This window comes from Peromyscus eremicus, chromosome 9 (assembly GCF_949786415.1).
Source record: "Peromyscus eremicus chromosome 9, PerEre_H2_v1, whole genome shotgun sequence".
NCBI classification, from domain to species: Eukaryota; Metazoa; Chordata; class Mammalia; order Rodentia; family Cricetidae; genus Peromyscus; species Peromyscus eremicus.
The window spans coordinates 100942519-100952769 of NC_081425.1; the positions used below are offsets into that span (position 1 = coordinate 100942519).

General features: G+C 37.2%; 1 pseudogene; it reads left to right on the forward strand.

Annotated features, from left to right (window-relative positions):
* The first annotated feature begins 9449 nt into the window (after positions 1–9449).
* LOC131919094 (prostaglandin E synthase-like) lies at positions 9450–9972 on the forward strand (annotated as a pseudogene).
* Positions 9973–10251: the final 279 nt, after the last annotated feature.

The window sequence follows — 10251 nt, forward strand, 5'->3', positions numbered from 1 at the left end:
TTTGTTACCCCACCCACAGTGTTATTTCCAATTTCATCCATTTCCATGCAAGTTTCATAATTTGCTTTTTTCTTACACAAGAAATCTTTCATTTTGTACATGTATCACATCGTCATTATCCATTCATTATTCAACAGGTGTCTAGGCTGCCTCCATTTCCTTCCATTTTGAAGGACAGCTATGGACACAAATTTGCAGACATTCTGCACTCAAGGTTTTATATATATATGTGTGTGTGTGTGTGTGTGTGTGTGTGTGTGTGTGTGTATTTCAAATATGTTAACCTATGTCATTTTAAATTGTTTTTAAATTTTTGAAATCAAAATATAACAACATCATTTACCCCTTTCCTTTCCTTCCTCCAACCCCTCCCATGTACCCACTTTGCTCTCTCTTTCAAATTCTTTTTTTTCCCTAATTGTGTTATCTATATATTCCTAAATATATAAATACAACCTGATCAATCTCTGAGTTACTTATCTGCATATGATTTGGCAGCTGACCATTTGGTATTAGATAACCAGTTGGGTGGGGTGGTCCTCTTCTGCAAAGAAGAGTATTTTTCCTGCTATCAGCATTTCTTGATTGCCTGTATTTCTTTGTCTAGGATTAGGCCCCATACAATCACTCTCTTGTTAAAAAGGATACATTAATTTTCTTACTTAGGGAACACCATTAAAATAATATTAACGATATAATTGAAAGGGTTACATTTAAAAGAGCAAACCATAGGTTTTTGAAAATGATGGCATTATTTTAGTTAAATCCATTATACAAGCATATTAGCTTTTCTTTATAAATAACTTAAGTATTTAGCCATATTATATTTAGAATACATAAAACTTCTTTTGCATTGATTTAAACTTTTAACCTCTGTTATCTTAAATATTATTCAACAGTGGAACAGCCTAAATAAATCATGGTTCCATTAACTATTACTGTATTCTACATCCATTGAATAGAGAATGGGAACAGGGCATGTTGACTTACTTCTAAGTCCTAGCACTTCAGAAGCTGAGGCAGGAGGACCATCATGAGTTCTATAGAGTTAGCCTCTAATTCACAAAATAGAAAGAAGAAATGTAAAAACATTTTTACATCAGATTTTATGTTTTAATTTAAGAAGTGTTAATAATAACTGCTAGCAATATTTGCTTCTTGATATTTTGTGATATTAGGTGATATTTGGTGGTAAATATGATATTTGGTGAGATTAGAATTGGCTTTTTTTCTTTAGTTTTCTGTATTTTTAAAATTTTGCATGGAAAACACTTGCTAATTTATCATGAAAAAATAAATCAATGTCTATTAAAGAAATTTGCCAGAAAGGATATTTATATTATGTAAAACAAACTCAAGGTTTTCCAAAATAAAGACATGCTTCAAAGATGGTTGTCACTAGTGAGAACTTCTGACACATCATTTTCCAAAATATATTCGTGTCTATAAGGAAACACTATCTTACTTGGCCCACATTGCTATCTAGTCACATAAAATACATTTATCTGCCAACACCTCAGCAAGGGTGCAAATCCAGGAGAATTGTCCTTTCAAGGCTTTGGGATTCATTTGCCACACAGGAGGGCTTTTATGTTCATGGGGGGAAAGTGAATTCAGCAGCAGACAGCATAAATAATTTTTTTCTGAGGCATCAACACTCAAAGGGAAAGGAAGGTAAAGTGTGTTCACCATGTCACAGACACGTGGGGAACTGAATCCTTAAATAAACATTAGAACTGGGTTCTGACATCATAAAACATGTCAGGTTTTGACAAGAAAACTATACCTTAAATGGCACTGTCCAGTGGAGAATAAAGAAGCATAAACTAGCTTTCCTACCAATATGGTAAAGGTATTCCATTTAAATTATTGAAGTGAAATTTTGCTCATTTGAGTTCCCTTTAGAAAAAGATTCAGTAGTCACACATACACCTTCAGCTTATGTTAATCAATCTGTTCTTGTTGTCTCTCCCTGAAATTTGTGACACTTGAAGAACTTCTAGGACACTCAAAAGGTAGTGGCTCCATGCAATACTTGTCCAGTTTCCATGAAACAGAGTTAAAAACCACAGTTAATAAGTGCAGCAATTAAATATTGGTTTGTGCATGTTTTAGTTTTTGGATATTGAGATTAATGCAATCCTACAATTTCAAAGGAATAATTTAAAGATAGCACACATAGCAAATCTCATCTTGGATAAGTAGTAATCAATATATCTGAGCATGAATTGAGAAAAAAAGAAATATGAAAACAACATAACACCCCCACAACCACCAAATGGGGTGCAGATTACTTCTTAAAATATACTTATTTGGTATTTACAAGTTATTTTAGTATGTGTGTGTGCACACACACATGTGTGTACACTATACCCTCATGTCAAGGTCAGAGGACAATGTGGGTTTTAGGGATAAAAGTCAGATCATCAGTCTTGCAACAACTGCCTTACCCACTGAGCAATCTCCTGGCCCTAAGACCCACTGAGCCATCTCCTGGCCCTAAGACCTACTGAACCATCTCCTGGCCCTAAGACCCACTGAGCCACCTCCTGGCCCCAAGTGAATACTTTTGACAGAAGCCGAAATGTCACTGCCTGTACCAAAGCACTAACTTCTGTTTTTAAGTAAGAGTGCTGAGTTCTTATCTTCTCCAGCCCATGCTAATGCTGACCAAGAAGCCATACTACTGCTAGCCCCTAAATTCAATGTCTCCAAACAAAATAAGAATCAAGCTTTTAGATAGCTATTGAAAGTACATCCATGTCCAAAGCTAGAACAATCAAGGAACATTTAATAACAGATTACTGGGTTATAAATCAAAGTATAAAATGAAAATCAGTGATATTTTAAAATGAGATCAAATAGCCCTCTAATATAGCCTTTTCCAAATTTATGTAGATATTTCATTGATGTGGTGATATGGAGAGACAAGGGCAGACTCCTTACCTTTCACATGTTGAGTGTGCTTTACAACTTGCCACCAAACAGTGTAGTTCAAATACTTTGATTTTATATTAATGGCTATGAGGACTAAAGAGACAGAAGAGTCTGTGAGTTCCTAGTTATGAGATGTGTGTGTTTGGTTAATAACTCATCCTTATCTTGATAAAAACCACTCTACATAGTCATAAGAACTATCTTCAAAGTGATGTATGTCATTTGGCAAGTATACCAAGCTTTCTGAGTGGAAAGAGTTCTCATCAGTAACACCAGAGTTGTCTTCTACAGCTAGTAAGTCAGGTTTCACTGTTTGTTCCATTCCTAACAAATTGTTTCCTTGTTCTGTGATCTGCTACCTTGTTAGGATACCGAGAATCTCTATGATCTAAGGCAATATTCCATGAAGAGAATAGTGGACATGTGCTAACAGTAAGCTTAGAAAATAATAGACATATTGTGGGAACTTCTACAAATTACCCACAATATCATAAAATTGTAAGTGGCATGCACAATGTACAATAACCTTGTTTATTAATAGTTCCTGCCACTGTAAAACTTAAAAAAAAAACTTAAAAAATAAACTGCTAGGGATTTGAAAGTCAAGAACACATTTCACACAGACTTATGTTTCTCATAAGTAGCAGTGGCAGCAAGTCAATCTTAAGAATTTCCTTTTAAGGCTCAGTCTTAAATGATAGCTTCAATAACAATGCTGTTCAAACTAAAAAAAATAAATAAAATTTGATCTGGAGATACTTCATGGTGAAATGCTACAAGCCTGTGTGATGGTAGCCAACAATTTAGCAGAAAATAGAATTTACAAGGGCATTTAGCCAACAGTTGTGACTATAAGTTTTAACACATGAGAGACTTTGGCTGTTTCAAGACCAATTAGAGGAAATAAAATAAAGCATCAAAATATTCAAATATAAGAAAACCCTGCTTTAAAGAAATAATTCTCTGAGTAATAGTGAATTCCTTGTAGAATCAATTTTATAATGAGAAATTTTGTTACTTGTTTTAGTGTGGGAGAAACATTCTCGAGTGAGGAAGGGTCAGCAAGGTAGACAGTCTCAGAGGGTCTGTACTTTTGAAAACTTCCTTTGACTGCTTCAATATAACACAAGATGAAAAAAATAGTGGTAACTGTTTATAAAGAGTCAATTCTATAGCTGCAATAGTATTTACTTTTGAAGAAACTATTCAAGATGTCTTTAAAAATAGAATGATGGTATATAAATCATGAAGAAGTGTCTATCAAGGGAAGTAAGAAAATGCAGTTTCACTGATGTTATAACAGCAGACCATGCATATCTGGGGGGTGCAATTTCCAGTGGCAGCCATCTCACACAGGGTTGTGACAACTCAGAAGAGACTGAAGAGACTATTGGTGGCTAGAGGGCACCTGGAGGACTGGCAGAGATGCTCTTAAAGCATCCCAGTGGGATCCAGTCGAAATGCACAAAACTAAGGGATGAAATGATACAAGCCAATATAGCTAAGTCATGTCCTCATGCTCTTCCTGGTGAACAAAATGAGAAATTCATGCTGATTTGGTTCTTCTCTACATTACCATATATATGTATGAGTGTTCTCTATACATGCATGCTTATGTTTGTGTGTGCTCAAAATATACTGCAAGAAACCAAATAAAAATTTTTACTAGTGGGTTCTCTTCAAATTTATGAGTGTTTTTTTAAAGCATACTTTCTCTGAGATACATAACATAAACACCCCAATGTGGCATATTACCTTTATTGCTATTATAATGTCATAGTAGTGTTCACATCTTATTACTGCATTTGTAGTTGTCCACAATGCCATGATATGCCAACACAGAAAGAACTTTGCATTGAACTTATTCCCCACTAGAGTGCAGTGCAAATTTAAGAATTAAAACTGCGGTACTCAGAAATTTCCCAAACACAAGGTATGCAGATAGCATTACTATGTACGTTAATAACTAATAAATAACACAGCTATATATCATTAAATGTCAATTATATATACATCATCATACAAACACATATGCATGTGTGTATGGTATGGCTAATGAGATATAAGCTCATCTGAATACAGCTTCAAAAATATCAGATATCAAAAAGAAATTGTAGAAAAGTCACAGAAAAGCAGTATCATTTGTCAGGAGTCAGTATAACTTTCTTATTATGTAGCAGACATTGTTTTCAACAGTCTCCAAATAATACTAGCACTTTGGAACTTCTGAAGTAAAATCATTTTAATTAGCTTTATCTTACATTCATGATGAGGGACATTATCAGAGAGTACATAAAATAAATCAAGGACAACAAATTATATTTCACTTAAAGATTACATCCCATTCCATCCATTGAAGCAAAACGTATGACTCCTGATATATAGTCCCAGAATTCACAAGATGTGGAAACTCCTACTGACCATTCAAGAACTCACCCACAAAATGACACCCCTTAGTTTTTTTTAAAAAAGCAGTTAAACTGCCAACTAGTACTTATATATTCAAGAACATCTGAAATCACATCTTAAATTGCAACACAATTAGTGATATCTCATGAAGTAGCACTGTGTGATTTCCTCCCACATTCTTGCCTGATGCAGTCCTCTTCTGCAATCACACACACTCTCAGGGCTCCCTTGGGAAAACAAGAGCCTGTCTGTCCCTCTGCCACACCAGAGGCCTCTTCTGGAGACTCAGGTCAAACATTTTTAAAAGCCTTTTTTAAAGTATTAAATCTTTTCTCCTGTAACCGTACCTCCTATCTTTATGCTTTCAGCCAGCTCTACCCCAGTTTATATTTAAAACAGCTTACATAAAACTTAAGTAAGGCTTGTCCCCAAAACTTCCTGCAGACTCAGCAGATAGAGCCTGTTTTGACCTCTACATGGTAAAAAGGGGATGGTAAAGATGAATTCCAGCAGACTACTGCAAAACAGCTTGCAAATTCATTTTAACTCATACACTCATCCCCGTACTTAGCCAGTTGGAATAATAGCACATCAGCCTTGTCTTCTTACCTGGCAGTTTGAGAAGAAGTTAGACATGGAGATTAGATTGCTTTGTGGTTGTTGTTTGCTGTGACTCAGATCTTGGCTGGGACGTTCAGCACTGTATGCCGGCTTTTCATTTATTATAAGAGATGGCTCTGCTTTCTCTCCTCCATACACAGGTCTGAAAACCCAGGATGTTATTCCTCATTCCATTGATTCTACTTTTCAAAATTGTGTGTTCCTGCATTGATGACTTCAACTTCTGTATCTAATCTTTCCTTAATATAGACTTTCTCAGGACACTGCCTACACTGTTGCTCTATAGCAAATCTAAGGAATGGCAGTAATTGTTCTTAGATGAATGTCTCCTATCTGTTTTCCTTGTCTTCACCTTAGAAGAGTGGACCAGGCTCTATTCATGATTCAGAAAATCTCCACAGTTGTTTGAGGTGTATTATAAGGCATACCAAATACTACTTCCCTAGGATGAGCATCTTCTACCATGGCTTTTGTGATGTCCACTGTGCAGGAAGCAGACTTCCCATAGTCCACTCTCCTGGAGTATAAGCAGAATGTAAAAAGCTGCTTCTGTCCGAGTACCTGAAAGGTGATGGAGCACCATCTCTGACAATGACTGTGTCACATAGACTGTAATGTCATCTTGTGAGGAGACACTGTACTCTGCTAGCTTTGAAGAAGGAAGCTGTCAAGTTCTGAGATTTCCCACAGAGAGGACCATGTGGTGAGGGGCTTACAGTCACTTCCAGCCAGTCACAAATGAGGCCATAAGGAGTTCTTGAATGTCAGAAACAGCCACTTGAGTGAGGATGTGGTGGTGTCTTCCTAAAGCTAGGTGAAGCTGTGTTTAGAAAGAAGACCCAGCTAAAGGACATCTGAATTCTGGATCCTCAGCAATGGTGGATAGTCACCTGCAGAATCTTAATTTTCTAATAATTATTTGTAGTGATAGATAACAACTGTGCCAGATAACTGCTTTACATGACATTTTAGCAACATGGGAGTTGACTGAAATTCTCAAGAAAATGTTCTTGTCAAGAAAAACTACACAAACCACAAAACATTCTTCTTAAGTGGTGTGTTTATTTTATTTTATTTATTTTTTTTTGTTGTTTTTCGAGACAGGGTTTCTCTGTGTAGCTTTGTGACTTTCCTGGAACTCACTTGGTAGCCCAGGCTGGCCTCAAACTCACAGAGATCCACCTGCCTCTGCCTCCTGAGTGCTAGGATTAAAGGCATGCGCCACGACCGCCTGGCTTAAGTGGTGTGTTTAAACACCCCAGTGGAGTCCTTGCTCCTGACTTTTAGTAAACTAGAATGCAAAGTGAATTATTCTTTCCTCAGGAATCTCCAGTTTATTCAACCAAGATCCAGCCAGGCAGGCATTACTAATCAATGATTACATCAACTTCCTTTAGCCCATAAGTTTGGTTTTACATGATCAAGGTGTCATTGTAGGATTCAGATACTAGGATTGTTCAGATATGACATCCTAGACTGATGAGTGTGCTTTAAGAAGATCAGTGTGTGTGCAGGTATTCTCCTTGTAGTAACACTTCCTGTATCTTCCTGAAGTCTGAGTAAATGTGAACATTTATTAAGTTTAGAACCAAATAATCATAGAATATACAAAAATGAAAAAAATAAAACAGTAATTTTGCTAAACTACAAAGGTTATAACAAGTAAAAAGTAAGGCAGGATGGTAAATTTAAGATAGAAAACAACCACACATACACAGCAGCAGCTTTTCATTTGAAGTATATTTTAGTGAAGATTGATTTCATTTTATTTGTGCTTCTCATATATATTATATTCAGACAGAATTTTCAGTTGGAGACATGATGAATATAAATGTGGTGTAAAAATGCCACTAAATGATGAAAAGTAGATTTATAAATGACACTGTGAAAAACTGGGCAGGGGTTATCTTTAAAGAAAGATGCAGATAACCCTAAATAGCACTCCTAAAATACCCAGAGTGAGGGGCAGAGCAAGACACAAGTTGAGTAAGGTTTTCCACTGATTTCGCCCATACACACACTGATTGAAAAGCTGGTCATGTACCAGCAGATGACTTAAGGAATTTGGAGAAAAGACCCTAGTACCACCTGTAACAGAGCAAAAAGAAAAAGATGTTGAAGAAGGAAGCAAAGATTTGCCTCCATCACTTCTGTCTGCACTCTTGGGTAACACAGCTAGGGGGATGCACTTCCCATTTGAGAAAAAGAGAAAATTAAGTCTAGAATATATATATATTATATATATATATATAATATATATAATATATATATATATATGTATATATATATATATATATATATATATATATATATATATATATATATATCCCAGGGCAGTATGTGTTTTAGTCTTCCAGGCACGAGCCACTTAGTATCAGTCCGATGGGCAGGAGTATCCCTTCACCAATAGATTCCAAACTTAGATAGCATAGCATGTATATAAGACTTCATTTGCTGAGTTTAGGACAGGATAGTAAGAAGGAGACTTTACTGTGGAACTTTGAGCTAGGCTGATAAGACCTAATATTAGACAAATCATAACAACCCTCATCCAGTGGCTTGTCTGTAAATGGAGCCTTGAAACTGCTATGGTGCTAGGGGAAGGTTAACAGTTCCAATTCATCAGAATTTTGCTTCAGTGAACCTTCCTGTGGCTGGCTGTAACAGTCTTGGGTAGTGACTTCATTTTAGAAATAGGGTCAGTTTGTGACATAATGTGGTGACTTTGGTGGCCACATATATGACATAGGAGCTAAGGCCACATATATAACATAGGAGCTAAGTCACCAATGATGACTCTGCCCAGATCCAAGAAGAATTCTATAGTACCTAATGATAGGCCTATAACTGAAGATGAAACATTTAGGCCAATTCTGGGCCCAGGCAAAGACTTGTGGGAAAATGGGACTATATCTGGATATTCTCCTGTTTCTTTCTGAACGAAACACCAGCAAAGTGTTGTGGGGAAAGTGGGCTTGGGTTTCCATCCAAGACTCCAGTAGAATATACAACATCCAGAGCAGGGGCTTGGCACATGGGGACCTGGGTAGTCCCTAGTGTGGAAATAGCAGAACTGAGTATAGGCTCAGAGAAAATAAGCAGCCCTTTTAAACTTTCTCGAAAGACAGGTACAAACAAATGAGTTTAGAAAACAGAACAAATACAGATCCTTTGATGCCCACAGGGTCATATGCCTGGAAATATCAGGAACTTCTAAGAAACCATTACTTCACCTCAAAATAGGTGCCAAAAACTGACCAGTCATAAATGTGGGAAAATTTTCAGACAACTTAAAACAAGGTAACTTGGGAAAGTTGAGAGCCACTGAGAAAATGTTTCAGTAGAATAACAAAAATACTTAGCAAAGGTATGGGGAAAATTGTGCAAAAAAACTCAAACAGAAAATCTGGAGATAAAAAAAATACACAAGGATGCCCACAGTTTCACTGTCCAGGAGTTTGAGCTCAGGCTAGGTGATCAAGATGCCTTCCCAGGGTGATGAGATGGGAAAAGGCCAGGTCTCCCAGCTTTCCTGCTCTGTAGCTTGTTGCTGGTCCTCAAAATGCATGCTGTCATCACAGGCTACTCTAGACTGCAGCAGGCTCTTGCCAACCCTAAGTGTACCCTGTAATGTGGAGGTCTCCTGTACCTCAGGAGTGACCCAAATGTGGAGCACTGCCTCAGAGTGAACCACAATGACATGGAAAATATCAACCCATTCCTCTTCCTGGATTCTGTCTACTCATACCTGGACCCAACTCTTTGTTTTCCTAGATACATTTCCCCATCATCCTCACAGGCCATATGCTATGCATGGTGGCTTATCTGGGTAAGCTGAATCCCTCCATCCACTCCAGGGCTTACATCCTGGCCCAGTACTTCTGTACCTTCATGACCCTGCAGATCCCCTGGGAAGTGGCCTACCATCTGGGACCAGCAGCTGAAGGTTCCTCAACCACCACACTGTGGACTGAGAGCCATGGAGGCTTTCTAGAACAGGGATAGTCTCAAATCCTGAATTCCTCAGGGTCAGGGTTCCTGGCGACCTAGGTATATGTATACCTGAGAATTTCTCATTCTTTCCCTCTCTCTCTCTTCCATGTGTCTGTGTATTAGCTTCTTTGGATCTTGGATGAAGTGTCCAATTAGAACCATTTATAGATGAAAAACAAAGAGAGAAAAAAATACATAAAAGCTGAATGTGATAAACGAAAAAGCACCCATAACAAGTGTCCTAGTTATCCTTAATTGTTACCTTGACAAAACGTAGTCATCTGAGAGGGA